This window comes from Ovis canadensis, chromosome 5 (genome assembly GCF_042477335.2).
Source record: "Ovis canadensis isolate MfBH-ARS-UI-01 breed Bighorn chromosome 5, ARS-UI_OviCan_v2, whole genome shotgun sequence".
Lineage (NCBI taxonomy): Eukaryota > Metazoa > Chordata > Mammalia > Artiodactyla > Bovidae > Ovis > Ovis canadensis.
Genome location: NC_091249.1, coordinates 17990156 through 18016238, shown reverse-complemented (window position 1 = coordinate 18016238; position 26083 = coordinate 17990156). Strand labels below are relative to the sequence as shown.

At 42.2% G+C, this 26083-nt stretch overlaps 1 protein-coding gene across 1 annotated transcript in view; it reads left to right on the top strand.

Annotated features, from left to right (window-relative positions):
• Window positions 1–26083, top strand: part of SNAP47 (synaptosome associated protein 47) — a 69536-nt gene that overhangs the window by 11337 nt on the left and 32116 nt on the right. The window lies entirely within an intron of this gene.

The following is a 26083-nucleotide window of genomic DNA, read 5'->3' as shown; positions in this document are numbered from 1 at the left end:
GGGAAACTGAGGCTGAGAGACCAAGTAATTTGTTCAAGGTCACATACACTAAGTTTGTTAGCACAGTTTATCTTAATTTCGTTTTCATACCTGTACAGCAGCAAGGTTTGAGCTAAAGCGTTTTGGCTTCAGAGGCTGCCATCTTAGCCACTGCACCAAACCACTCTCAAGCCTTCAGTCTTGGGGGTCATCTCATCTTCTTAAAAATTGAGTACCCAAAGAGCTTTTGTTTATGTGGGTTGTATATACCAATATATACCATATTTTTTTAAAAAAACTAAGGCATTAAATAATTATTCCCTTAAAAAGTACAGTGATAAATCCATGTCCTCTGTTCAGTCGCTCAGTCATGTCCGACTCTTTGCAACCCCATGGACTGTAGCATGCCAGGCTTCTCGTAACATAACATTTTTTTTTTTATGAAAAATAAGTTTTATAAAGCAAAATGTATAGGGAGAGGAGTGTCACTGTTTAAGATTTTTTGCACCTCTCTTTAAAGTAAAGCTTAGTATAAAACAGCTGGATTCTCATGCCTGCTTCTGTAGTCAGTCTGCTGTGATATCACAAGTCACCTGTGATATCACAAGTCTCTGGAAACGCCACTCTACACTTGTGAGAGAATGAGAGTCAAAAGCTACATAGCATTGTGGTATTGTATGAAGTAATTTTGACCTCCCAGACTCTTTTGGAGGGTCTCAAAGACCACACTTTGAGAAGTGCTGTGCTAACTATATGACCTGTAAAATATGTCAGGGATCTTTGAGTCTAGTAGGAGTAACCTCTCCCTCCCTGATGTCTGGAATTGTTGCTTGAGAGCTCAGGATGAGGTAACAGCCTCATGATGGACCCTGAGTGTGGGTCCTCTGTCTCTCAGACCACGGGTGCATGGCTGCTGTTTGTGAGACCCTTGTTTCTGAGTGACCACACTCTGGAGTCACCACCTGTTGCTACTTCTAAGCCCTGTGTGGTAAAGGGCTTCGTGCTAGAGCTACAGGGAACTGGGCCCTGCTTCTTATTCTTAAGAGGAGGTGCTTATGGTGAATGAGATGTATCATCATCAGACCTCTGTGAGCTTTCCTCATGGGAACAAGGCTAGACATTTTCCCACTCTTGCAGTTCAGGAGTTATACGACTGAGTTGTAACTGAAGTGATGTTGGTCACGTGCAGGCCTAGACTCTAAAAGCCCTCCTACCCAATCTCTAAGACTGTCTTCCCCTTTATCTGCTGGAATCCTCCAGGGCTGGAGGGCGCTAGGACAGGAACATTAGTTAGGTAGAGTTTAGGGCCCCAGGTGGCCTCCCAGAGCAGAACCCTGATCTGAGCCCTCAATTGGACTGCAATGTGAACAAGCGATAGTCCTTTATTGGGGCTAGGCCCTAAAGATCCTGGGAGTTGTTTGTTAGAGCAGGCAACCCTCGTAGACTAACACAACAGTCCTGTAGGAAAGAGAGACACCTATTAAATAGCTTCAACATAGAACATTGAGATCAGAGATTTAGAAGAATGTTCATCTACACTGGAAATCAAAGAAATGTACTCTAAAATAATGGAAATCTAGGTTTTAATGATCAGATTAGTAACAGCTAAAAGTAAGAATTTTGTTGTTCTGTTGCTAAGTAGTGTCTGACTCTTTGCGACCCCATGGACTATAGCAGGCCGGGCTCCTGTGTCCTCCACTGTCTCCCAGAGATTGCTTAAATTTATGTCCATTGAGTTGGTGATGCTATCTATCCATCTCATCCTCTGCCGCCCCATTCTCCTCCTGCCCTCAATCTTTCCCAACATTAGGGTCTTTTCCAGTTACTCGGCTCTTCGCATCAGGTGGCCAAAGTGTTGGAGCTTCAGCTTTAGCAGCAGTCCTTCCAGTGAATGTTCAGGATTGATTTCCTTTAGGATTAACTGGTTTGATCTCCTTGCAGTCCAAGGGACTCTCAAGAGTCTTCTCCAACACCACAGTTCAGAAGCATCAATCCTTCAGCACTTCTCTGGTGGCCCAGAAGGTAAAGAATCTGCCTGCAATGTGGGAAACCCAAGTTTGGTCCCTGGGTTGGGAAGCTCCCCTGGAGAAGGGAATGGCTACCCACTCCAGTATTCCTGCCTGGAGAATTCCATGCACAGAGGATCCTGGCAGGCTACAGTCCATGGGATTGCAAAGAGTCAGACATGACTGAGCGACTTAACACTTTCTCACTTAGCCTTCTTTGGGCTTCCCAGGTGGCACTAGTGGTAAAGAACCAACCTGCCAATGTAGGGGACATAAGAAACGTGCTCGATCCCTGAGTCAGGAAGATTCACTGGAGGAGGGCACGGCAACCCACTCCAGTATTCCTGCCTGGAGAAGCCCGTGGACAGAGAAGCCTGGCAGGCTGTAGTCCATAGGGTCGCAAACAGTCTGGCACAACTGAAGCACCTTAGCACACACACGGGCAGCCTTCTTTATGGTCCAGTTCTCACATCTGACTACTGGAACAATCATAGCTTATGGACCTTTGTTGGCAAAGTGGTGTCTCTGCTTTTTAATACGCTATCTAGGTTTGTCATAGCTTTCCTTCTAAGGGGCAAGCACCTTTTAACTTCATGGCTGCGGTCACCGTCTGCAGTGATTCTGGAGCCCAAGAAAGTAAAAATCTGACACTGCTTCCACTTTTTCCTCTTCTGTTTGCCATGAAATAATGGGACAGAATGTGATAATCTTAGTTTTTTGAATGTTGAATTGCAAGCCACCTTTTCACTCTCCTCTTTCACCCTCATCAAGAGGCTCTTTAGATCCTCTTTGCTTTCTGCCTTTAGAGTGGTATCATCTCCATATCTGAAGTTGTTGGTATTTCTCCCAGCAGTCTTGATTCCAGCTCGTGACTTATCCAGCCTGGCATTTCACACGATGTACTCTGCATATAAGTTAAATAAACAGAGTGATACAGTAGAGCCCTGTCATGCTCCTCTTCCAGCTTTGAACCAGTCCGTTGTTTATGTCTGTGTTGCCTCTTGACCTGCATAAAGGTTTCTCAGGAGACAGGTAAAGTGGTCTGGTATTCCCATCTCTTTGAAAGTTTTCCACAGTTTGTTGTGATCCACACACTCAAAGGATTTAGTGTAGTCAGTGAAGCAGAAGTAGATGCTCTGCTGGAACTCCCTTGCTTTCTCCATGATCCAGCACATGTTGGCAATTTGGTCTCTGATTCCTCTGTCTCTTCAAAACCCAGCTTGTACATCTGGAAGTTCTCAGTTCATGTACTGCTGAATCCTGACTTGAAGGCTTTTGAGCATAACCTTGCTAGCATGTGAGATGAGTGCAGTTGTAGAGTAGTTTGAACGTTCTTTGGCATTGCCCTTCTTTGGGATTGCAAAGAAAACTGACCTTTTCCAGTCCTGTGGCCACTGCTGAGTTGTCTAAATTTGCTGACATACTGAGTGCAGCACTTTCCCAGCATCATCTTTTAGGCTTTTAAATGACTCAGCTGAAATTCCATCAGCTCTGCTAGTTTTGTTCATAGTAGTGCTTCCTGAGACGCAGTTGACTTCACACTCCAGGATGTCCCGGTCTAGGAGAGCGGCCACACCATCACGATTACCTGGGTCACTAAGAGCTTCCTTGTGTGGTTCTTCTGTATGGTTGCCACTTCTTGCTCTCTGCTGTTTCTGTTGGGTCCCTACTGTTTCTGTCCTTTATCGTGCCCATTCTTCATGAAATGGTCCCTTGATATCGCCCCTTTTCTTGAAGAGATCTCTTGTTTTTCCAATTCTATTGTTCTCCTCTATTTCTTTGCATTTCTCATTTAAGAAGGGCTGCTTATCTCACCTTGCTATTTTCTGGGACTCTGCATTCATTGGGTATGTCTTTCCCTTTCTTGTTTCTCTTCTTTCCTCAGCTATTTATAAAGCCTCTTCAGATTACCACTTTGCCTTCTTAGATTTGTTTTTCTTGGGGATGGTTTTGGTCACTGCCTCCAGTACAGTGTTCCAAATCACCATCCATTTTCAGGCACCGTAATTTTCAGGCACTCTTTCTACCAGATCTAATCCCTTGAATCTATTTGTCACCTCAACTGTGTAATCATAAAGGATTTGATTTAGGTCATCCTGGAATGACCTAGTGGTATCCTCTACTTTCTTCATTTAACCCTGAATTTTGCCATAAGGAGCTCATGATCTGAGCCACAGTCAGCTCCAGGTCTTGTTTTTATTGATTGTATGGAGCTTCTCCATTTTTGGCTGCAAAGAATATAATCAAAACAGCAATTGGTATCGTACTTTTGGAGAACAGTTGGGTGGTTTGTAAATCTTCTTTTGACAAGAGACAAAGTGAAAGGATGACCCTGAGGCTGGAAGAAAGTACTTATGATACCTACCCGTATCCCAACAAAAGATTAACATCTAGTTCGTTAAAGGCCAAATGAGAAAAAGACAATTCAACAAAAAAGTTAGGAAAAGTAGTTGATTGGATTTTAGACTAACAAGCCACTATAACAGAGATCCAAAAATATTGTGGTTGATAAAAGCTAGAAGTTTAATATAATGGTCCAAAGGAAGGTAGGTATCCCAGGCAGATATAAAGCTCTGCTTTACCCTGTCACTTGGGGCTGCATGTTGACTAGAACGTCCTCCTATCTTATCACATGGCACCATTACTACATCAGAAGTTGGTGGCATTAGTTATTCCCAGCCAGTGGGGAGCGGGGACAGAGAGGGAGCCCAGGGTGTGCAGCCATGTCTTTAAGAAGATGACCCCAAAATTGCCCTTATCAGTTCTGCTCATATCCTACTGGCAGGGCTTAATCTCATAGCTGCACTTATGAACAGAGAGGCTGGGTGGTCATGAGAGGTTGCTCGGATATTCACTCTCAAAGGGAAAACAGGAGAATGGATAATAGGGGTCATGAGTAGTCTCTGCCACAGTGTCTCGCAATTTTGAAATCCCAGAAGACCAGTGAAAAGGGAGTTCATCATCCCTAGTAATAAGGAAAGGTAAACCAACAAGTATATTAGTGGGTAGCCACAGCTGTTAGTTCAGATGTGGGGTGATAATAACTCTGATTTTTCTGTCAAGAATGTAAATTGGCTCAGCCACTTAGGAGAGCAATTGTCAATACCTGGTGAAGCCAGAGGTGCACAGACCCCATACTGTGACCTTTCCCTTTCAGATGTGTAACTTGGGAAATGTTGGCTCTTTTGCACAGCATGTGTGGACGTGAACTTTCATAAAAGACTCTGGACAGTAGGGAGCAATTAGTCAGTTGTTTCTCAAGGGGATTGGGTATATAAGCTATGTTTTAGTCACAAAATAGACTAATTTTTCATATTAACTGTTATATATTAGATACCAACTTGAATAAATCCCAAAGCACTGTTTGAAAAACAAAGCAAGTTGCAAAGAGATGTGTACAGCAGGATACCATTTATATGATTTTTTAACATGCAAATAATACCGTAGGAAAAATATAGAATTAAAATATGAATACCTGAATAGGAAGGGTGCATGCAGGCACCATACCATGTAGCTCTGTGGTGATTTACCCAGAGAGCAGCTGACTGGTGTTCCTAGAGTGGTGGTCTTGTGGTTCCTGATTCTTCTGGGCAAGGGTCCTTTCAAGCTGATTGTGGTAGACCCTCAGGGAGCCTATTATTTCCAGTATTATTTCTTTGAATTTTTTTTCACCTCAGTTTTTGAAGTGTATTTCTTTTGAAACTCCCCCTTTTTTGTTATCTGACTTCTTGAACTCTGAACTGATCTTCTAATATTGTTCTCATTTTTCTTTTTCCTCATCCTTTCGTTCTGCCCTTTTTTTTTTTTTCCCCAAATTTTAAACTTTTTATTTTGTATTGGGGCATGTGTGTGCCAAGTTGCTCAGTCATGTCCAACTCTTTGTGATGCCATTGACTAGCCTGCCAGGCTCTTCTGTCCATGGCATGCTCCAGGCGTGAATACTAGAGTGGGTTGCCATTTCTTTCTCCAGGGGATCTTCCCAACCCAGGAACTGAACCAGTGTCTCTTACATCTCCTGCATTGGCAGGCGGGTTCTTTGCCAGTAGTCCCGCCTGGGAAGTCCTATTGGGGTATAGCCGATTTAACAGTGTGGTGGTAGTTTCAAGTGAGCAGCGGAGGGACTCAGCCATGCATATACATGTATGCATCCTCCCCTAAACCCCTCCCATCCCGACTGACATATAACTCAAGTAGAGTTCCATATGTTATACAGTAGGTCTCTGTTGGTTATCCATTTTGAATATAGCAGTGTGTACATGACCTTCCCAAACTCCCTAACTATCCTTTCCCCCGGCAACCATAAGTTCCTTTTCTGTCTGTGAGTCTCTTTCTGTTTTGTAAGTAAGTTCATTTGTATCATTTCTTTGTTGTCCTTGTTGTTTAGTCACCAAGTTGTATCCAACTCTGCAACCCCATGACCTGCAGCACACCAGGCTTCCCTGCCCTTTACCATCTTGCAGAGTTTGCTCAAAGTCACGTCCATTGAGACAATGGTGCCATCCAACCAACTCATCCTCTGTCGTCCCCTTCTCACCCTCAATCTTTCCTGGCATCAGGGTCTTTTCCGATGAGTCGGTTCTTTGAATCAAGTGGCCAGAGTATTGGAGCTTCAGCTTCAGCATCAGTGCTTCCAATGAAGGACTGGTCTTTTTTGATTGCACACATCAGGGGTGTCATGCCGTATTTCTCCTTCTCTGTCTGGCTCCCTCCACTCAGTGCGACACTCTCTGGGCCCGTTCACGACACTGCTGATGGCACTATTGCATTCTTAGTGGCTGAGAAGCGCCCAGTTGTGGATACGTGCCGCACCTTCTTTATCCGTCCTGCTGTTGGGGGACATTTAGGCTGTTTCCAAGTCTTGGCTGTTGGAAACAGTGCTGCCGTGAACGTTGGAGTGCACCTGTCCTTTGGGGTCATGTTTTTCTCTGGATATATGCCCAGGAGTGAGATTGCAGGGTCATATGGTAGCTCTACTTTTAGTTTTTTAAGAAAGCTTCGTGCTGTTCTCCCAGAGAAGGCAGTGGCGCCCCACTCCAGTCCTCTTGCCTGGAAAATCCCATGGATGGAGGAGCCTGGTAGGCTGCAGTCCATGGGATCACTAAGAGTCAGACCCGACTGAGCAACTTCACTTTCACTTTTCACTTTTGTGCATTGGAGAAGGAAATGGCAACCCAATCCAGTGTTCTTGCCTGGAGAATCCCAGGGACGGGGGAGCCTGATGGGCTGCTGTCTATGGGGTTGCACAGAATTGGACACGACTGAAGCGACTTAGCAGCAGCAGCAGCATGCTGTTCTCCATGGTGGCTGTACCAATTTATATTCCCGCCAACAGTGTAGGTATTTACATTCCCACTTCACTCTCCAGCATTCATTGTGGATTTTTTGATGATAGCCATTCTGGTATGAGGAGATAGCTCCTTGTAATTTTGATTTGCATTTCTCTAGTAACTAGTGATGTTGAGCATCTTTTCGTTGCCTTTTGGCCATCTGTACGTCCTCTTTGGAGAGATGTCTGTTCAGGTCTTCTGCCCAGTTTTTGAGTGGGGTGTTTCTTTTGATGCTGTTAATCATCATATGCTCTTTGTAAATTTTGGAGACTAATCGCCCATCGGTCACATCATTTGCAAATCTGTGGGTTGTCTTTTCATTTTGTTTGTTGTTTCCTTTGCCATGCAAAACTTTTGAGGTTAATTAGGTCCCATTTGTTTACTTTTGGTTTTGTTTCCGTTATTCTGAGAGAGAGATTGGAAAAGATGTTCCTGTGATTTACGTCAGGGAGTGTTCTGCCTGTGTTTTCCTCTAGGAGTTTCACAGTGTCTGGTCTCACATTTAGGTATTTAATCCATTTTGAGCTTATTTTTGTGTATGGAGTTAAAGAGTGATCTTATTTCACTTCTTTTGCTTGTGGCTGTGCAGTTTTCCCAGCACCATTTGTTGAAGAGATTGTCTTTCCAGCGTTGCATAGCCTTGCCTCCTTTGTCATAGGTCAGTTGACCGTAGGTGCATGGGTGTATTTGGGGGTGTCCTATCCTTTTCCATTGATAAATATGTCTATATTTCTATTTTTTTGCCGGCACCATATTGTTCTGATGACTGTAGCTTTGTAGTGTAGTCTGAAGTCAGGGAGCCTAATTCCTCCAGCTCTGTTTCTCTTTCTCAGGATTGCTTTGGCTATTTGGGGTCTTTTGTGTCTCCATTAAATTTTGAGGTTTTTTTGTTCTAGTTTTTTGAAAAATGCCATTGATAATTTGATAGGGATTGCATCGAATCTTTAGATTGCCTTGGGTAGTATAGTCATTTTGACAATGTTGATTTTTCCAATCCACAGACATGGTATTTCTTTCCATCTGTTTATGTCCTCTTTGATTTCTTTCATCAGCATCTTATGGTTTTTGGAGAATAGGTCTTTTGTCTCCCTAGACAGATTTATTCCTAGGTATTTTATTCTTTTTGTTGTGATAGTAAATGGAATTGCGTCCTGAATTCCTCTCCCGGATCTTTCATTGTTAGTGTATAGAAATGCGACAGATTTCAGTGTATTGATTTTGTAACCCACAGCTTCACCAGATTCGTTGATGAGCTCTGGGAGTTTTCTGGTAGCATCTGTAGGATCTGCTATGTATAATATCATGTCATCTGCAGTGGTAGTTTAACGTCTTTTCCCATTTGGATTCCATTTACTTCGTTTTCTTCTCTGATTGCTGGAGCTAGGACTTCCAAAACTATGTTGAATAAAAGTGGCCAGAATGGACACCCTTCCCTGATCTTAGAGGGGACGCTTTCAGCTTTGACCGTCGGGTGTGATGCTAGCTGTACGTTTGTCGTATGTGGTCTTCATTATGTTGAGGTATGTATTCTCTATTCCCACTCTTTGGAGAGTTTTTTTTTTTTTAATCATAAATGGGTGGTGAATTTTATCAAAAGCTTTTTCCGAATCTATTGAGATGATTATATCGTTTTTATTCTTCAGTTTGTTGATTTGGTGTTTCACGTTGATTGATTTGTGGATGTTGAAAAATCCTTGCATCCCTGGAATGAATCCCTCTTGTTCATGGTGTGTGATCTTTTTAATGTATTGTTGGATACACATTGCTAGTATGTTGTTGAGAATTTTTGCATCTATGTTCATCAGTGATATTGGCCTGTAGTTTTCTTTTTTTGTGGTATCTTTGTCTGCTTTTGGTTAGAGTGATAATGGTCTCGTAAAATGAGTTTGGAAGTTTTCCTTCTTCTACAACTTTTTCGAACCATTTCAGAATGATAGGTAGGTATTAACTCTTATCTAAATGTTTGATAAAATTCACCTGCGAAGCCATCATGTACTGGACTTTTGTTTGTTGAAAGTGAAAGCCACTTAGTCATGTCCGACTATTTGCAACCCCATGGACTATACAGTCCGTGGAATTCTCCAGGCCAGAATACTGGAGTGGGTAGCCTTTCCCTTCTCCAGGGGGTCTTCCCAGCCCAGGGATTGAACCCAGGTCTCCTGTCTTACAGGCGGATTCTTTACCAGCTGAGCCACCAGGGCAGCCCAAGAGGTTTTTTAATCACAGTTTCAATTTCTGGTTGTGTTTATTATATTTTCTATTTCTTCCTGGTTCAGTGTAAGGAGACTGTACCTTTCTAAGCATTTGTCCATTTCTCCCAGGTTGTCCGTTTTATTTGCAAACAGTTGTTCATAGTATTCTCTTATGAGGTAACTTCTTTGTCGTTTCTAATTTTGTTGATTTGAGTCTTCCTTATTTTCTTGGTGAGTCTTGCTTAGGGTTTATCAATTTTGTTTATCTTTTTAAAGAACCAGCTTTTAGTTTTCATTGATCTTTGCCACGTTTTTTGTCTCCATTTATTTCTGCTCTGATCTTTATGATTTCCTTCCTTCTACTAACTGTAGGTTTTGTTTGTTCTTTCTCTAGTTGCTTTAGGCGTGAGGTTGTTTGAAATTTTTCTTATTTCTCGAGGTAAGATTGTATTGCTATAAACTTCCCTCCTGGAACTGCTTTTGTTTCTTCCCGTACATTTTGGACTGCTGTGCTTTTGTTTTCGTGTGTGTGTGTGTGTGTGTGCGTGTGCACGCACATGTGCTTTGTCACTCAGTTGTGTCTGACTCTTTGTGACTCCATGGACTGCAGCCTGTCAGACTCCTTTGTGTAATTCTCTAGGCAAGAGTGCTGTAGTGGGTAGCCATTTTCTTCTCCAGGGGATCTTTCCAGCCTAGGGGTCAAACAGTGGTTTCCCGCATCACAGGCGCATGCTTTACCATCTGAGACACCAGGGAAGCCCTTCCCTTTCTCTAGGTGTTTTTTATTCCTCTTTGATTTCTTCAGTGACCCAGTGGTTGTTGAGTAGCATATTGTTTAGCCACCATGTGTTTGTGGTTTTGAGAGTTTTGTATTTTTTTCTCATAATTTTTTTCTAATCACCTAGTGTTGTGATCAGAAAGATGCTTGATGTAATTTTGGTTTTCTTAAATTTACCAAGGCTCACCTTGTGGCCCAGGGTGTTGTCGGCCCTGGAGAATATTCCGTGTGCACTTGAGAAGAATGCATAGTCTGCTGCATTTGGGTGAAATGCTCTGTAAGTATTAGTTAAGTCCAGCTCATGTAAAGTGTCATTTAAGGCTTGTGTTTCCTTGTTAGTTTTCTGTCTGGGTGATCTGCCCATTGATGAAAGTGGGGTATTAAAGTCCCCCACTGTTACTGTGTCACTGTTAATTTCTTAATTATATTTGTTAGTATTTGCCTTACATACTGAGGTGCCACTATGCTGGGTGCATATATGTTTATAGTTGTTATATCTTTTTCTTAGTTGAACGCTTGATCGTTATGTAGTGTCCTTCTTTGTCTCTTGCAACAGTCTTTGCTTTAAAGTCTATTTTGTCTGATATGAGTATTGCTACTCCAGCTTTCTTACGAATTCCATTTGTGTGGAATACCTTCTCCTATCCCCGTACTTTCAGTCTGTAAGTATCCCTGGATCTGAGATAGGTCTTTTGTAGACAACTATACATATGGGTCTTGTTTTTGTATTCACTCAGCCAGTCTATGTCTTTTGGTTGGTGCATTTAATCTATTTACATTGAAGGTGATTATTGATATATGTGATCCTGTTACCATTTTCTTAATTGTTTTGGGTTTGTTTTTTTTGAAGATCTTTTCCTTCTCTTTGTTTCTTGAGTAAAGAAGTTCCTTTAGCATTTGTTGTGAAACTGGTTCGGTGGTGCTGAATCCTCTTACCCTCGCTTGTCTGGAAAGCTTGATTTCTCCATTAGATCTGATCAGGAGTCTTGCTGGGTAGTGTTCTTAGTTGTAGTTTCTTCCCTTTAATCACTTGGAATATACCATGCCATTCCCTTCTGGCTTGTAGAGTTTCTTTTGAGAAATCAGCTGATAACTATATGGATTTCTTTTCTGTGTTATTTTGTCTTTTTTCCCTTGTTGCTTTTAATATTTTATCTTTGTCTTTAATTTTGGTCAATTTAATGACTATGTGTCTCGGTGTGTTCCTCCTTGGGTTTATTCTTCCTGGGACTCGTGCTTCCTGCACTTGGTTAACTATTTCCTTTCCCATCTTCAGGAAGTTTTCAGCTATTATTGTCTTCAGATGTTTTTTTGGGTCCCTTCTCTCTCTCTTCTTCTGTCACCCCTGTAATGTGAATATTGGTGCATTTAATGTTGTCCCAGAGGTCTCTTAAGCTGCCTTCTTTTCTTTTCATTCTTTTTTTCCCTGTATTCTGTTTTAGGGCAGTGATGTCCAGCGTTTTGTCTTCCAGATCTATCCTTTCGTTTGCCTCAGTTATTCTCAATGTATTGTATATCTCTGTTTGTTCTTTAGTTCTTCTTTGGTAAACATTCTTGCATCTTGTCAATCTTTACCTCCATTCTTTTTCCAAGATCCTGGATCATCGTCACTATCATTATTCTGGATTCTTTTCTGGAAGCTTGCCTATTTCTACTTCATTTAGTTGTTTTTCTGGTAATTTATCTTGTTCCTTTACCTGGGGCATAATCCTCTTTCTTTTCACTCTGGTTAGCTTTCTGTGATTGTGGTTTCTGGAGGCTCTGGGATTGTAGCTCTTGCTGCTTCTGTCTGCCCTGTGGTGAATGAGGATGAGTCTTACACAAGCTTTTAGATGGGAGGGACTGGCTGTGGGGAAAACTGGGTCTTGCTCTGGTGACAAGGCCATGCTGTGCTCCGTAAATCTTTAACCCAGTTGTCTGCTGATGAGTGGCACGCACCCCCTCCTTTTTAGCTGTTTGGCCTGAGGTGGCCCAGTGTTGGAGTCCATAGGCTCTAAGGTAGGGCTCATGGCCACCTGTAAGAGGACTCGGACCAACACGCACCTCCCAGGACTGCTGCTGCCAGTGCCCCTGTCCCTGCGGCAGGCCACCCTCACTCACTCACAGCTAGGTCTGCCTCAGTCTCTTGTGGAGCCACTGCTCCAGTCCCCTGGGTCCTGGTACACACAAGGTTTTATTTATGCCCTCCCAAGAGTGGAGTCTGTTTGCCCCAGTCTTGTGGAAGTCTGTCTCCTTTGTTCTTGGACATAGGGTATCTTTTCTGAGGGGTTCCAGTATCCTCCTGCTGATGGTTGTTCAGCAGCTAGTTGGGATTTTGATGTCATTTCAGGAGAAAATGAGCACATTTCCTTCCACTCTTCCATCTTGAAGCAGTCTCTGTTCTGCTTTTGTTTCTTGAATTTTATCTTCCTACCTTTTATTTCTGTTATCATATTTTTAATTTCCAAGAATTGTTTTTTGTTTTCCAAGTGTTTCTTTTGAATAGCAGCCTGTTATTACTTCATGGATGCCCTATTCTCTTTTTTCTTGGGTTGTTATGGATAGCCTTGTCTTATTTTTCTGTGTGGGAAGGCCTGGGGTGTACAGTGAAATTTTTGGTTCTGCTGAAAGGAGCGTGGTCACAGTGTTTGAGAGCAATGCTTTGTGGTCTGAGAATGTCAGGTTATCTTCCCATGACAGTCCTAGATTTATGCAACCCACTCCAGTATTCATGCCTGGAAAATTCCGTGGACAGAGGAACCTGGCAGGCTGCAGTCCATGGGGCTGCAAAGAGACACAACTAAGCCCATAGGACAGTGCCTTCAGCAATCTTTCCAAAATATGGTCCCTTCCCTTTCTCTCCCCCACGGCCGCCACGTTTCTCTGCCCCTCTCTGCCTCCCTTTCTCTCTCCCTGTTCCCCTTCCTCTTTCATTCTCTTTTTGTACTGAGGGAAGAAGAGTTTTCAGAATTCTACAGATTTTGAAATATAGTCTGGTTAGATTTAAGGTGACTAATGACCCTTATTTCAAATGGTATAGGAGGCACTGATGATGCGGCAGTGGTGATACATAAAATATCATCATGGGCTGCTCATAATCAGATATTCGTAAAAGGCTCTGAGTGACCATGTGTTTGATACCTAATAACTTTTGTTTTTCTCCTAATAACATTTTTGACACGCTGATAGGTAATGAGCTTGACTGGCTGCTCTAACTGCACTGGACGAAGTATGGAAAGGAAGGGATGAGTTCAGGTGCCCCATAGTGACCTGAACACTGCTATATCTGCCCTGAAAGAAAACCTTAGCTCCCAGAGCTGCACAACTGAGATTGCTGAAAATCAGATCCAGAGTGTCGTCCTGTGAGTGACTGAATCATAATGTAAATTGAAATCCCAGTTTAGCATGGTGTCTGCTGTTAAACCAAGAGTATTAATAGGAATGAAATGGGATCCTGAAATTAGAATGTGGACACATGGAAAGGTCCTGATGAAACTGAAAGAATAGAACCCCTAAATTCTGATGAGTCTTCTTTGCCAGTAGAAGCAGCTCTTCCATCCCTATCTGAGGTGATTGACCACACTTTGCCAGGGGAATCTGTAATGGCCTCCCCTGAGGTAACTGCTGTGCAAGACAGCGCAGATTCGCCTCGAGACCTGCCCTCACCGTCCCTCTTTGCTTCTAGGTATATTGTTAGGCTTAAGTCTCAGCAGATCCCGAAAGATGAAGCACAAAGTGTGACCTACAAGAGGAGGTGCACGATACTTTAAAAGAACTACATGATTTTTCTAGTTTTTACAGACAGAAATCTTAAGAATATGTGTGGGGATATCTTGGGTGTGGCTCAATGGTGAGAGGCATATGAAGTTGGAAGAGAGGAATATGAAGTTGGATGTGGCTGAGTTTACTGAAATGGGGGCTTGCTAAACAGAGATCTTAGGTTTGTTGCTGCAGCTCGAGAAGTTAAAAAGGCTCTAATGGCTGGTTGCATGAGATGTGGACTGAAAGGCAGCCTAGACTAAATGAAGTTTGGAGTGCCAGAACTGCCTTGGTATACTCCAGAGGAAGCATCTCAGGGGAAGTATAGGAAGTATACTCAGAGGAAGACTGAGGAGGATTGGAATGGTAGAGTAGGTGTATTATGTGAGATCTCCTCATCTACCCTGACAGGGTCCAAGAAGACACACTTTTCACCTTGACTGGGGGAAATAAGTTTTAAGAGGAGTCCCAGCATCCTTGAAGAACTGTGTGGTTGCTCTTCTCTGCGGGCCAGAAATTACAGTGGGAACTGCTGCCACTGCCTTAAATGAGCAGGGATAATTGGATCTTGGGGTGGCAGGGCTAAGTAGTAGCACTTAAAGACAAGTGGGGGTGGTTACCATAATGGACAGCAGAGTCAAAACAAGCAATCAGAATAATCTGATTCCCAGAGACCTGGGAATCAATTGGCCAATTGATCATGTGCCCCTAGAAGAGAAATAGTTGGGCAGTTGACTCAATTCTTTTTCTTTTTTTGCCTCTTAAAATTTATTTATTTATTTTTAAAAATTTAAATTTATTTATTTTAATTGAAGGCTAATTACAGTATTGTATTGGTTTTGCCATACATCAACATGAATCCGCCACGGGTGTACACGTGTTCCCCATCCTGAATCCCCCTCCCACCCTCCTCCCCATACCATCCCTCTGGGTCATCCCAGTGCAACAGCCCCAAGCATCCTGTATCCTGCATCGAACCTGGACTGGCGACTGATTTCTTATATGATATTATACATGTTTCAATGCCATTCTCCCAAATCATCCCACCCGCTCCCTCTCCCACAGAGTCCAAAAGACTGTTCTATCCATCTATGTCTTTTTACTCGATCTGTTAAGCAGAAGAGTTGTAGGTGATGTGAACAACATCTAAATTGAATTAAAAACAAAGTCATAGCTTCTTAATCGATATCTAGACTTGAACCACCTTGAATGATGGGGAAGGTGGGTCCATCACCTTGTGGAAGAATCTCAGTATGCTATCAAATTGTATACTGCTCATCTTTATCCCAGCTTTCCCCCCGAGAGACCTATGGCATTTTACCAGAGTGACAGTGCACTGGAGAAAAGGAAATAATCAGATTTTCAGGGACTACTAGACACTTGGAGAAGGAAATGACAACCCACTTCAGTACTCTTGCCTAGAGAATTCCATGGACAGAGGAGCCTGGCAGGCTACAGTCCGTGGGGCCTCAAAGAGCCGGACATGACTGAGAGACTCAGCACTTTCACACTAGACACTCGCTCTCAACTAAAACTGATTCTAGGGGACCCAAAACATCACTGTGGTTTATCTAGGGGCTTTTGGAGGTCAGATGATCAGCGGAGTTTTAGCTCAGGTTCATCTCGCAGTGAGATGACCCCTGACCCATTCTGTGGTAATTTTTCCTGGTTCTGAAGTATATAATTGGAATAGACATATTCAGGAACTGGCAGAATCCCTACACTGGTTCCGTGACCTGTGGAATGAGAGATACTCTGGTGGAAAAGACCTAAGTAAAAACCAGTAGAACTGCTTATACCTAGAAAATTAGTAAACCAAAAGCAATTTCGCTTTCCTGGAGGGATTACAGAGATGAGTACCACCATCAAGAACTTGGATAGTAAGTCCTACCCCATCTCCATTCAGCTCACTTATTTGGCTATGGAAAAGAATATGGGTCTCGCAGGACATCTTTACTTAACCAGGTAGTGACTGTAATTGCAGTTGGCATTCCGGATGTAGTTTTACTGCTTGAGCAAATTAACAAGCATACCCTGTGATGCCTGGTGTGCAGCATCTGATCTCGTAAGTTTTTTTTCCATCCCTGTTAGTAAAGACTACGAGAAGCAGTTTTTATGAGCTGACAAGGCCGGCAGCACACCTTCACTGTCCTGCTTCAAGGGTACGCCAGCTTTTCAGCCCTGTGTCACGATTCAGTTCACAGAGGTCTTGATGCCTTTCTCTTCCACAAGATGACATGATGTTAATGCTGATTGTACTTAGTGAGTAAGAAGGAGCAACTACTCTAGACTCAGAAGACATCTGCCTATCAGAGGATGGGAAATCTGACAGAAATTCAAGGGCCTTCTACTTCAGTGAAAGTTTTAGAAATCCCATGGTATATGGCTCACTGAAGTATTTCGTCTATGGTGAAGGGTAGGTTGTTGCCTCTGACTCTTGCTACAACCAAAAAGGAGGTGCAGTGCTTCTTAGCATTTTTGAAGCAACATGCTCCTCATATGGATGTCTTACTCTGGCACGTTTACCAAGTGACTGAGAAGCTGCTGGTTTTGAGTAGGGCCTAGAACAAGAGAAGGCTCTGAAACAGGTCCAGAGCTGCTCTGCCACTTGGGTCATATGATCCATTGGTTTATGATGTGTGAGTGGCAGACAGGTGTGCTCTTTGGAGCCTTTTGCAAACCTTTATAGGGAATTTCTGTACACACCTTTAGGATTTTGGAGCAAAGCCCTGCTGTCCTCTGCAGATAACTACTTTCCTTTTGAGAATCAGCTCTTGGCCTGCTACTGGGCATTAGTAGAGACAGAGCACAGCCACGGGCCACCAAGCTACCATACAAGTTCAGCTGCTCATCTTGAGTGGTTGTTATCTGACTCACCATTCATGCAGTTGGGCATACTTAGCAGTACCCCATCATCAAATGTATCCCACAAAAAGTGGGATACAAAAGATTGGGCTCAAGTAGGCCCTGAAGACACAGGTTAGGATACAGGAGGAGTCGGCCCACACCCATGCTCCTCGCACCCTTTTCTGGTACACTGCCTTCTGTTACCCAACCGTTTGTAATTCATTCCCCGCTTGGGGAGTGCCCTGCAATCAGTTGACTGAGGAGGAAACACTGGGGCCTGGTTGCCAGATATGTGGGCACTACCCAGAAGAGGAGAGTAGTAGCAGACGGTTTCTCTCTGGGTCATCCTAAAGGACAGTGGTGAAGGGAGACCCTCCCAGTGGACAGAACCGCAAGCAGTGCTGCTGGCTCATCTGTGCGGGGAGGCGCAGTCTTGTGTATGTGGTCTTTTTACCCCTGCTTTGCCTCCTAAGAGTGGGCCTTGGGACTAGAGCACTATATCATCAAGAGGCAAAACAACCCCACAACCCATGCCATGCTTTTGGGGGAGTAACTTTCCTTGGTACAGTCTCTACCAGTGAGCTTTTATTCTGCTTAAGCCTGTACATTAATGGTTCTCAAGCATACCCAGTCTTTTGAGTTTTTCAGACTCCATGGGGGAAGGGGAAGGGTCCTTCCACTGTGGTACTGAGGGGTGTGCATGAGCCAGTTGCTGTCCATTGGCTGCTGGAGGGACCTGCTGGCCATGAGGGACCTGTGCCCATTATTGGAACTGATCTTGCTCTGTCTCTTCTCTATGTAAATAAAACTCAGTAAGGTGTTGCTCCATCCGGCGCTTAACTGTGTTGTGTTTCATGCTGACTCCAGCACCACGGTGCTGTGGGGAGGTGTTTGGAGTCCTCTTCTGGGATTAATGATGATAAGTAGTATTCTGGTCAACAGTCTGCTTGGAAGGAGGGATGGCCAGAGGCTGAACTGTGTACTGATTGGTTGTGGCAAAGTGGTTTGGCTGGAGGTTCAGGGACTGGAAGAAACATGATTGGAAACTTGATGACAAGGAGGTCTGGGGTAGAATTGTATGAATAGATCTTTCTGAATGGGCAGAAAGGTGAAGATATGTCCCACGTAAATGGTCACCAAAGCGTCTCCTCAGCAGAAGAAAATTATAGTAACCAAACGGATAGGAAGACCCATTCTCTGGAGCCCAGTCAGCCTGTCTCTCCAGTCCACCCTGTTATTGCCCAGTGGGCCCGTGGCCACAACAGCCATGCCAACAGGGTGGAGGAGGCTGTGTTTGGGCACTGAAGCGTGAGCTCCGCTTACTGAGGCCAGCCTGGCGACTGCCACCGCCGTGCAGCCCAGTGGCAGCAGAGGTCAGCACCGAGTCTCCAGCATGGCGTCTTTCTCCAGGGTGTTGAGTCAGCTACTTGGTGGGTTGATTACAGAGCACTATTACTTATTGTGAATTCTTTGTATATGGCGAGACACTCTTGCTGCTTTAAATTTTTGTTTTTGTCTTTAAGTTTCAGCAATTTGATCGTAACATGTTTCTTTTTTATTCTCCATGGAGTTTGTTGCGCTTCTTGGATGTGTCTATTCATGGTTTTCACCAGATTTGAGAAGTTTCAAATCAAATATATTTTCTGCCTCTTTTCTGTCCATCTGGAATTCCTGTAATACATGTGTTGATCTGCTTGATGGTGTCCCATAGTTCCTTTAGGTTCTGTTCATTTTTCTTCCAGAGAAGGCAATGGCACCCCACTCCAGTACTCTTGCCTGGAAAATCCCATGGATGGAGGAGCCTGGTGGGCTGCAGTCCATGGGATCGCTCAGAGTCGGACACAGCTGAGCGACTTCACTTTCACTTTTCACTTTCATGCATTGGAGAAGGAAATGGCAACCCACTCCAGTGTTCTTGCCTGGAGAATCCCAGGGACGGGGGAGCCTGGTGGGCTGCTGTCTATGGGGTCGCACAGAGTCGGACACGACTGAGGCGACTTAGGAGCAGCAGCATTTTTCTTTTTTCTTTCTGCTCCCCAGACTAGAAAATTTCAAATGTTTGACCTTCAAATTTGCTTATCCTTTATTCTCCCTGCTCAGATCTGCTGTTGACTTCCTGTAGTGAGTTTTTTATTTCAGTTACTGTTACTTTTCAGCTCTAAAATTTGTTTGGTTTCTTTTCATAATTTCTATCTTTTTATTGAGATTCTTTGCTCATATGTTGTTATTCTGATTTCTTTCACTTCTTTGTCCATAATTTCCTTTAGCTCTTTGAACATATTTAAGACAGTTGGTGCAATGTCTTTGACTGATAATTCAAATGTCTGGGCTTTCTTTATTTTCTGTGAATGGGCCATATTTTCCTCTTTCTTTGTATATTTTGTAATTTTCTCTTTAGAACTACACATTCTAAAGATTATGTTTTTGGAACTCTGTTATGGACTGAATGTATGTGTTCCTGAAATTCATGTATTAAGTCTAAACCACCAGTGTGATGGTGTTAGGAGGTGGTGCCTTTGGAAGGTAAAGTTTAGCTGAGGTCATGAGGGTATAGCCTCCAAGATGAGATTAGTGTCTTTACAGAGGAGGAAGAAGCTGGAGAGAAAGTGACTGAAAGCCAGGGAAAGAGCTCTGAGCAAAAACCACATCTGTTGTAATGCTGATCTTGGACTTTTTAGCCTCTAAAACTGTAAGAAATAAATACTTGTTGCTTAAGCTACCAGTCTGTTGCAGCCCAAGCTGACTGATGACACTCTGGAAATCTAATTCTCCTATACCTCAGGGGTTGGTGGTTTTTGCTTGTTGAGGGTTGGAACTGACTTTTTGTGACTACAGACTATTTTTGCAAAGTGTGTATTCCTTGTTAAGTGTGGCCACTGAAGCTCCCAAGAAAGAAAAAATAAATAGGTCTTGTTTCTTTAAATTCCCTCCTGACTGGGGAGCACTTCAGCCCGTGGTGGTAGAGATCTCTGTGCCAACCTCTCAGCAATCGAAAGCCCCAGTCAAAACTCAACAATCTCAGTTTATGGAGGAAAGGTCATTGTTGCCCACCCTGGCTCCAACAGGCCACACTGGGAATACTTGCTGCTGTTCCACAGCTGTGAGCTCTGGTTTTGTGGGGTGGGAGATTCAGTGTCTCTGCATCAACTGCCTGCTGGATGCTGCAAATGTTCTCCTCGACCAGAGTTCCAAGGTAGTTGCTTCAGACAGTTCTGCCAGTTTTATTTGTTTTGCTGGAGGGGCAGACTCCTGCAGCTTCCTATTCCACCATCTTCCCTGTACTCACTAACTAGATGGCTTTTATGAATAGATGATGCCCTTCATGTGACCATTTCATTCTAGAGCAAATTTCGTTGTTTTTCTGTGTTTAGCAGTTTTCAAAGTAATGATTTTGTTCTTTATCATCATCAGAAAGTGTTGTTATAATTTTTAATATCCTTTTGAATTCCTGGATCTAAAAGTATTTGATGAGTTTCAATCCATTGCAATTACTATACTACTGAACTTTAAGCTCTTCCATCTTTAAGCATGTTGTGACATTTTTAATCCAATAATTTAGCAGGTAGTAATATCTAGGATTGTAAACCTTAACTTATATAATCTCAGGTATTCAGGGACAGCTCCTGTCACCTTTTATTACCTTTTAAATATGACTGTTGGGTGAATGGTCTGCAGACAAATTCCAGGAAAAGCCTACACTGTAGAGCAGAAGCAAGGGGAGGCACAGAAGCTCAGAGTCACTGGAGAAAGTCTTGTCAGTGCAGTTGCTGTCCAGAGCCCTGGTTCCCTAATACTCATTTAACAGCCATGCCATTCTTCAGTCAGATCTTTACCACTTCCTCACATTCTGTGGTAAAATAAGGATTACATAATGAATTTTTAGAATTCATAATGTTTTCATTGGGTTCTGTGGGTAAGTAGCATTGTCTCAGTCTTCATATATCGGAATATGCCTTTATTTTACTGACACTCCGAATGGTAATTTGGCTCTTCACAGTTGAGCCAAAAATTAGCTCAACATTTTGAAGATGTTTTCCATTGTCGTCTTTGCATATGTTATTACTAAAGAGAATTTATTGTTCCTTTGTGGCTAATGTGTTTTTCTCCCTATTCTAAATGTTCTAATGTTTTACTGCTGTTTGTCTGTTGTAGATGTTTTAGAACAGCTTTCTAACTTACATACCATAAAATTCACTCATTTTATGTGAACGATTCAGTGATTTTTAGTTACTTTACAGAGTTAAGTGAATGTCACTAGAGTCCAATTTTAGGACACTTCTGTCACCCTCAAAGGTTGCCTCAAGCCTAGTTGCTGTCACTGTTCTTAACCATGGCCCAGGTCACACTAATCTGCTCTCTTTGTGTATTGTATGGATTTGTCTTTCTGGAGAGTTAATATATGCCTGGCTCCTTTCAGCTAGCATTATGGTTTTTGAGATTCATTCATGTTGTAGGATGTACTTTATTACTTTGTACTTCTGGGTAATGCTCTGTTTTGTAGATCTGTCACGTTTTGTTTACCCATTGACTAGTTTTTAGTCTTTTGTGGGGGAGGGCACCACGTGGTTTGTGGAATCTCAAGTCCCCAGACTGAACCTGGCCACGGCAGTGAAAGCGCCGAATCCTAACCACTGGACTACCGTGGGACTCCCTACCCAACGGCGCACGTGTTGTTTCTACTTTGCGGTTATTATTAATAATGCTGCTATGGATACTCATGTACAAGTGTTTATGTAGGTACATATTTTCATTTCCCCTGGGAGAGAAGTTGCTGGGTCTTTGTTTAACATTTTTAGAAGCTGAGAAATTGTTTTCCAAAATAGTTGCACCATTTTGCATTCCTGCCAGTAATGTATGAGAGTTCCATTTTCTCCACATCCTCACTAATACTTGTTATTGCCTTCTTTTAAAATTATAGCCATCCTAGTGGGTGTGAAGTGGTATCTCATTATGGTGTCCATTTTCATTTCCTCACAATAGTGAACATCTTTTCATGTACTTTTTGTTCATATGTATATATTGTTTTCAAGTCCTTTGACCATTTATTATTGTTATTCTAGAGTTATAAGAATTGTTTATATACTCTGGATATAAGTCCCTTTATCAGATATATAACTTACAGATATTTTCTCCTATTCTGTGGATTGTCATTTCCCTTTCTTGATTGTTTTTTGAAATATGAAAATTTTTAATTTTGATGAAGTGTGATATATCTATTTTTTCCTTAATATTGCTTCAGTATTGGTGTCATATCTAAGAATCTCTTGTCTAATCCCAGGTTGCAGAGATTTACTCTTGTGCTTTCTTCTAAGAGTTTTTATAGTTTTAGCTCTTGTATATGATTAATTTTGAGTTCATTTTTGAAAAAGGCATAAGAAATGGGACCAGTTTCTTTTTTTTTTGCCTATGGATATCCAATTGTATCAACAACATTTGTCAAAAAGACATGTTTCCCCACTGAATTGTCTTGTCACCCTTGTTGATAATCAATTGCCCATAAATGTCAAGGTTTGTTTCTGGACTCTGAATTATATTTCATTCATATACATAACTTTAGACCAGCACTATACCATCTTCATTTCTATAGCTTTGTAGTAAGTTTTGCAATCAGGTAATAGGAATCTAACTTTGTTCTTCTGTTTCAAGATGGTTGGCTGTTCTGGGTCCCTTGCATTTTCATGTGAATTTTAGCATCAGCTGGCCAGTTGCTACACAAAAGCCAGTTGGGCTTTGATAGAAATTGGGTTGAATGTATCATTTTGGGAGAGTTTTGCCATCTTAACAATGTAATAATTGATGAATATAAAATTGCATAAGCCAAAATCAAAGAGGACATTAATAGATGGAGAAATATACTGTGTTCATGGATTGGAAGAATCAATATAGTGAAAATGAGTATACCACCCAAAGCAATCTATAGATTCAATGCAATCCCTATCAAGCTACCAATGGTATTTTTCACAGAGCTAGAACAAATAATTTCACAATTTGTATGGAAATACAAAAAACCTCGAATAGCCAAAGCAATCTTGAGAAAGAAGAATGGAACTGGAGGAATCAACCTGCCTGACTTCAGGCTCTACTAAAAAGCCACAATCATCAAGACAGTATGCTACTGGCACAAAGACAGAAATATAGATCAACGGAACAAAACAGAAAGCCCAAAGATAAATCCACACACTGATGGACATCTTATCTTTGACAAAGGAGGCAAGAATATACAATGGAGAAAGACAATCTCTTTAACAAGTGGTGCTGGGAAAACTGGTCAACCACTTGTAAAAGAATGAAACTAGAACACTTTCTAACACCATACACAAAAATAAACTCAAAATGGATTAAAGATCTAAACATAAGACCAGAAAATATAAAACTCCTAGAGGAGAACATAGGCAAAACACTCTCTGACATAAATCACAGCAGGATCCACTATGACCCACCTCCCAGAATATTGGAAATAAAAGCAAAAATAAACAAATAGCCATTAAAAAGAATACATTTGAATCAGTTCTAATGAGGTGGATGAAACTGGAACCTATTATACAGAGTGAAGTAAGCCAGAAAGAAGAACATCAATACAGTATACTAACACATATATATGGAATTTAGAAAGATGGTAACGATAACCCTGTATGTGAGACAGCAAAAGAGACACGGATGTATAGAACAGTCTTTTGGACTCTGTGGGAGAGGGAGCAGGTGGGATGATTTGGGAGAATGGCATTGAAACATGTATAATATCATATATGAAACGAATTGCCAGTCCAGGTTTGATGTATGATACTGTATGCTTGGGGCTGGTGCACTGAGACAACCCAGAGGGATGGTACGGGGAGGGAGGAGAGAGGGGGGTTCAGGATGGGGAACACATATATACCTGTGGCGGATTCATGTTGATGTTGATGGCAAAACCAATACAATATTGTAAAGTAATTAACATCCAATTAAAATAAATAAATTTAAAAAATCAAATGGGACCTAATTAAAATTAAAAGCTTCTGCACAACAAAGGAAACTATAGGCAAGATAAAAAGACAGCCTTCAGAATGGGAGAAAATAATAGCAAATGAAGCAACTGACAAAAAATTAATCTCAAAAATGTACAAGCAACTCCTGCAGCTCAATTCCAGAAAAATAAATGACCCAATCAAAAAATGGGCCAAAGAACTAAACAGTTCAGTTCAGTCACTCAGTTCTGTCCGACTCTTTGTGATCCCATGAATCGCAGCACGCCAGGCCTCCCTGTCCATCACCAACTCCCGGAGTTCACTCAGACTCACGTCCATCGAGTCCGTGATGCCATCCAGCCATCTCATCCTCTGTTGTCCCCTTCTCCTCCTGCCTCCAATCCCTCCCAGCATCAAAGTCTTCTCCAGTGAGTCAACTCTTCACATGAGGTGGCCAAAGTACTGGAGTTTCAGCTTTAGCATCATTCCTTCCAAAGAACTCCCAGGGCTGATCTCCTTCCGAATGGACTGGTTGGATCTCCTTGCAGTCCAAGGGGCTCTCAAGAGTCTTCTCCAACACCACAGTTCAAAAGCATCAATTCTTCAGCGCTTAGCCTTCTTCACAGTCCAACTCTCACATCCATACATGACCACAGGAAAAACCATAGCCTAACTAAACAGACATTTCTCCAAAGAAGACATATAGATGGCAAGCAAACACATGAAAAGATGCTCAACATCACTCATTATCAGAGAAATGCAAATCAAAACCACAGTGAGGTACCATTTCATGCCAATCAGAATGGCTGATATCCAAAAGTCTACAAACAATAAATGCTGGAGAGGGTGTGGAGAAAAGGGAACCCTCTTACACTGTTGTTGGGAATGCAAACTAGTACAGTCACTATGGAGAACAGTGTGGAGATTCCTTAAAAAACTGGAAATAGAACTGCCTTATGACCCAGCAATCCCACTGCTGGGCATACACACTGAGGAAACCAGAATTGAAAGAGACATGTGTACCCCAGTGTTCATCACAGCACTGTTTATAATAGCCAGGACATGGAAGCAACCTAGATGTCCATCAGCAGATGAATGGATAAGAAAGCTGTGTATATATATATATACAATGGAGTATTACTCAGCCATTAAAAAGAATACATCTGAATCAGTTCTAATGAGGTGGATGAAACTGGAGCCTATTATACAGAGTGAAGTAAGCCAGAAAGAAAAACACCAGTATTGTATACTAATGTATATATATGGGATTTAGAAAGGTGGTAACGATAACCCTGTTGCGAGACAGCAAAAGAGACATAGATGTATAGAACAGTCTTTTGGACTCTGTGGGAGAGGGAGAGGGTGGAATGATTTGGGAGAATGGCACTGAAACATGTATCATATGTGAAATGAATTGCCAGTCCAGGTTCGATGCATGATACAGGATGCTTGGGGCTGGTGCACTGGGATGACCCAGAGGGATGGTATGGGGAGGGAGGTGGGAGGGGGGTTCAGGATGGGGAACACGTATACCCGTGCAGATTCATGTTGATGAATGGCAAAACCAATACAATATTGTAAAATAATTAGCCTCCAATTAAAATAAATTTATATTAAAAAATAAAATAAATTTACTTAAGCCTATTTTATCTTTTAGGTTGTTTGTTCCCTCTCTTGTTCAATTTTTTTCTTTATTATTTCTTGCTAGGGGTTTAATTTTTAAAATTACTTCAGAGATAATGTTTTGTAATTTTTCTGTTTTCCTTTTCATTGTTTCCTACTTTTTCTTTTACTTTCTTTGTGTATGATTTATAACTTTTTGAGGTAGAGGCTTAGACCACTGATTTTTAACCTTCCTAAGAAGTTTTCATTGTCTCCTGATTGCAAAATTCAGGCTTCAATTGAAGAAAATAGGGAAGAACCACTAGGCCATTCAGGCCTGGCCTAAATCAAATCCCTTATGATTGTAAAATAGAGGTGATGAATAGATTCAGGGGTTGGATCTGGTAGACAGAGTGCCTGAGGAACTGTGGGTGAACTATGGGTGGAGGTTCCTAGCATTGTACAGGATGTGTTGATCAAAACCATCCCAATGAAAAAGAAATGCAAGAAGGCAAAGTGGTGGTCTGAGGAGGCTTTACAAATAGCGGAGAAAAGAAGAGAGGTGAAAGGCAAGGGAGAAAGGGAAAGATACATCCAACTGAATGCAGAGTTCCGGAGAATATGAAGGAGATACAAGAAAGCCTTCTTAAGTAAACAATGCAAAGAA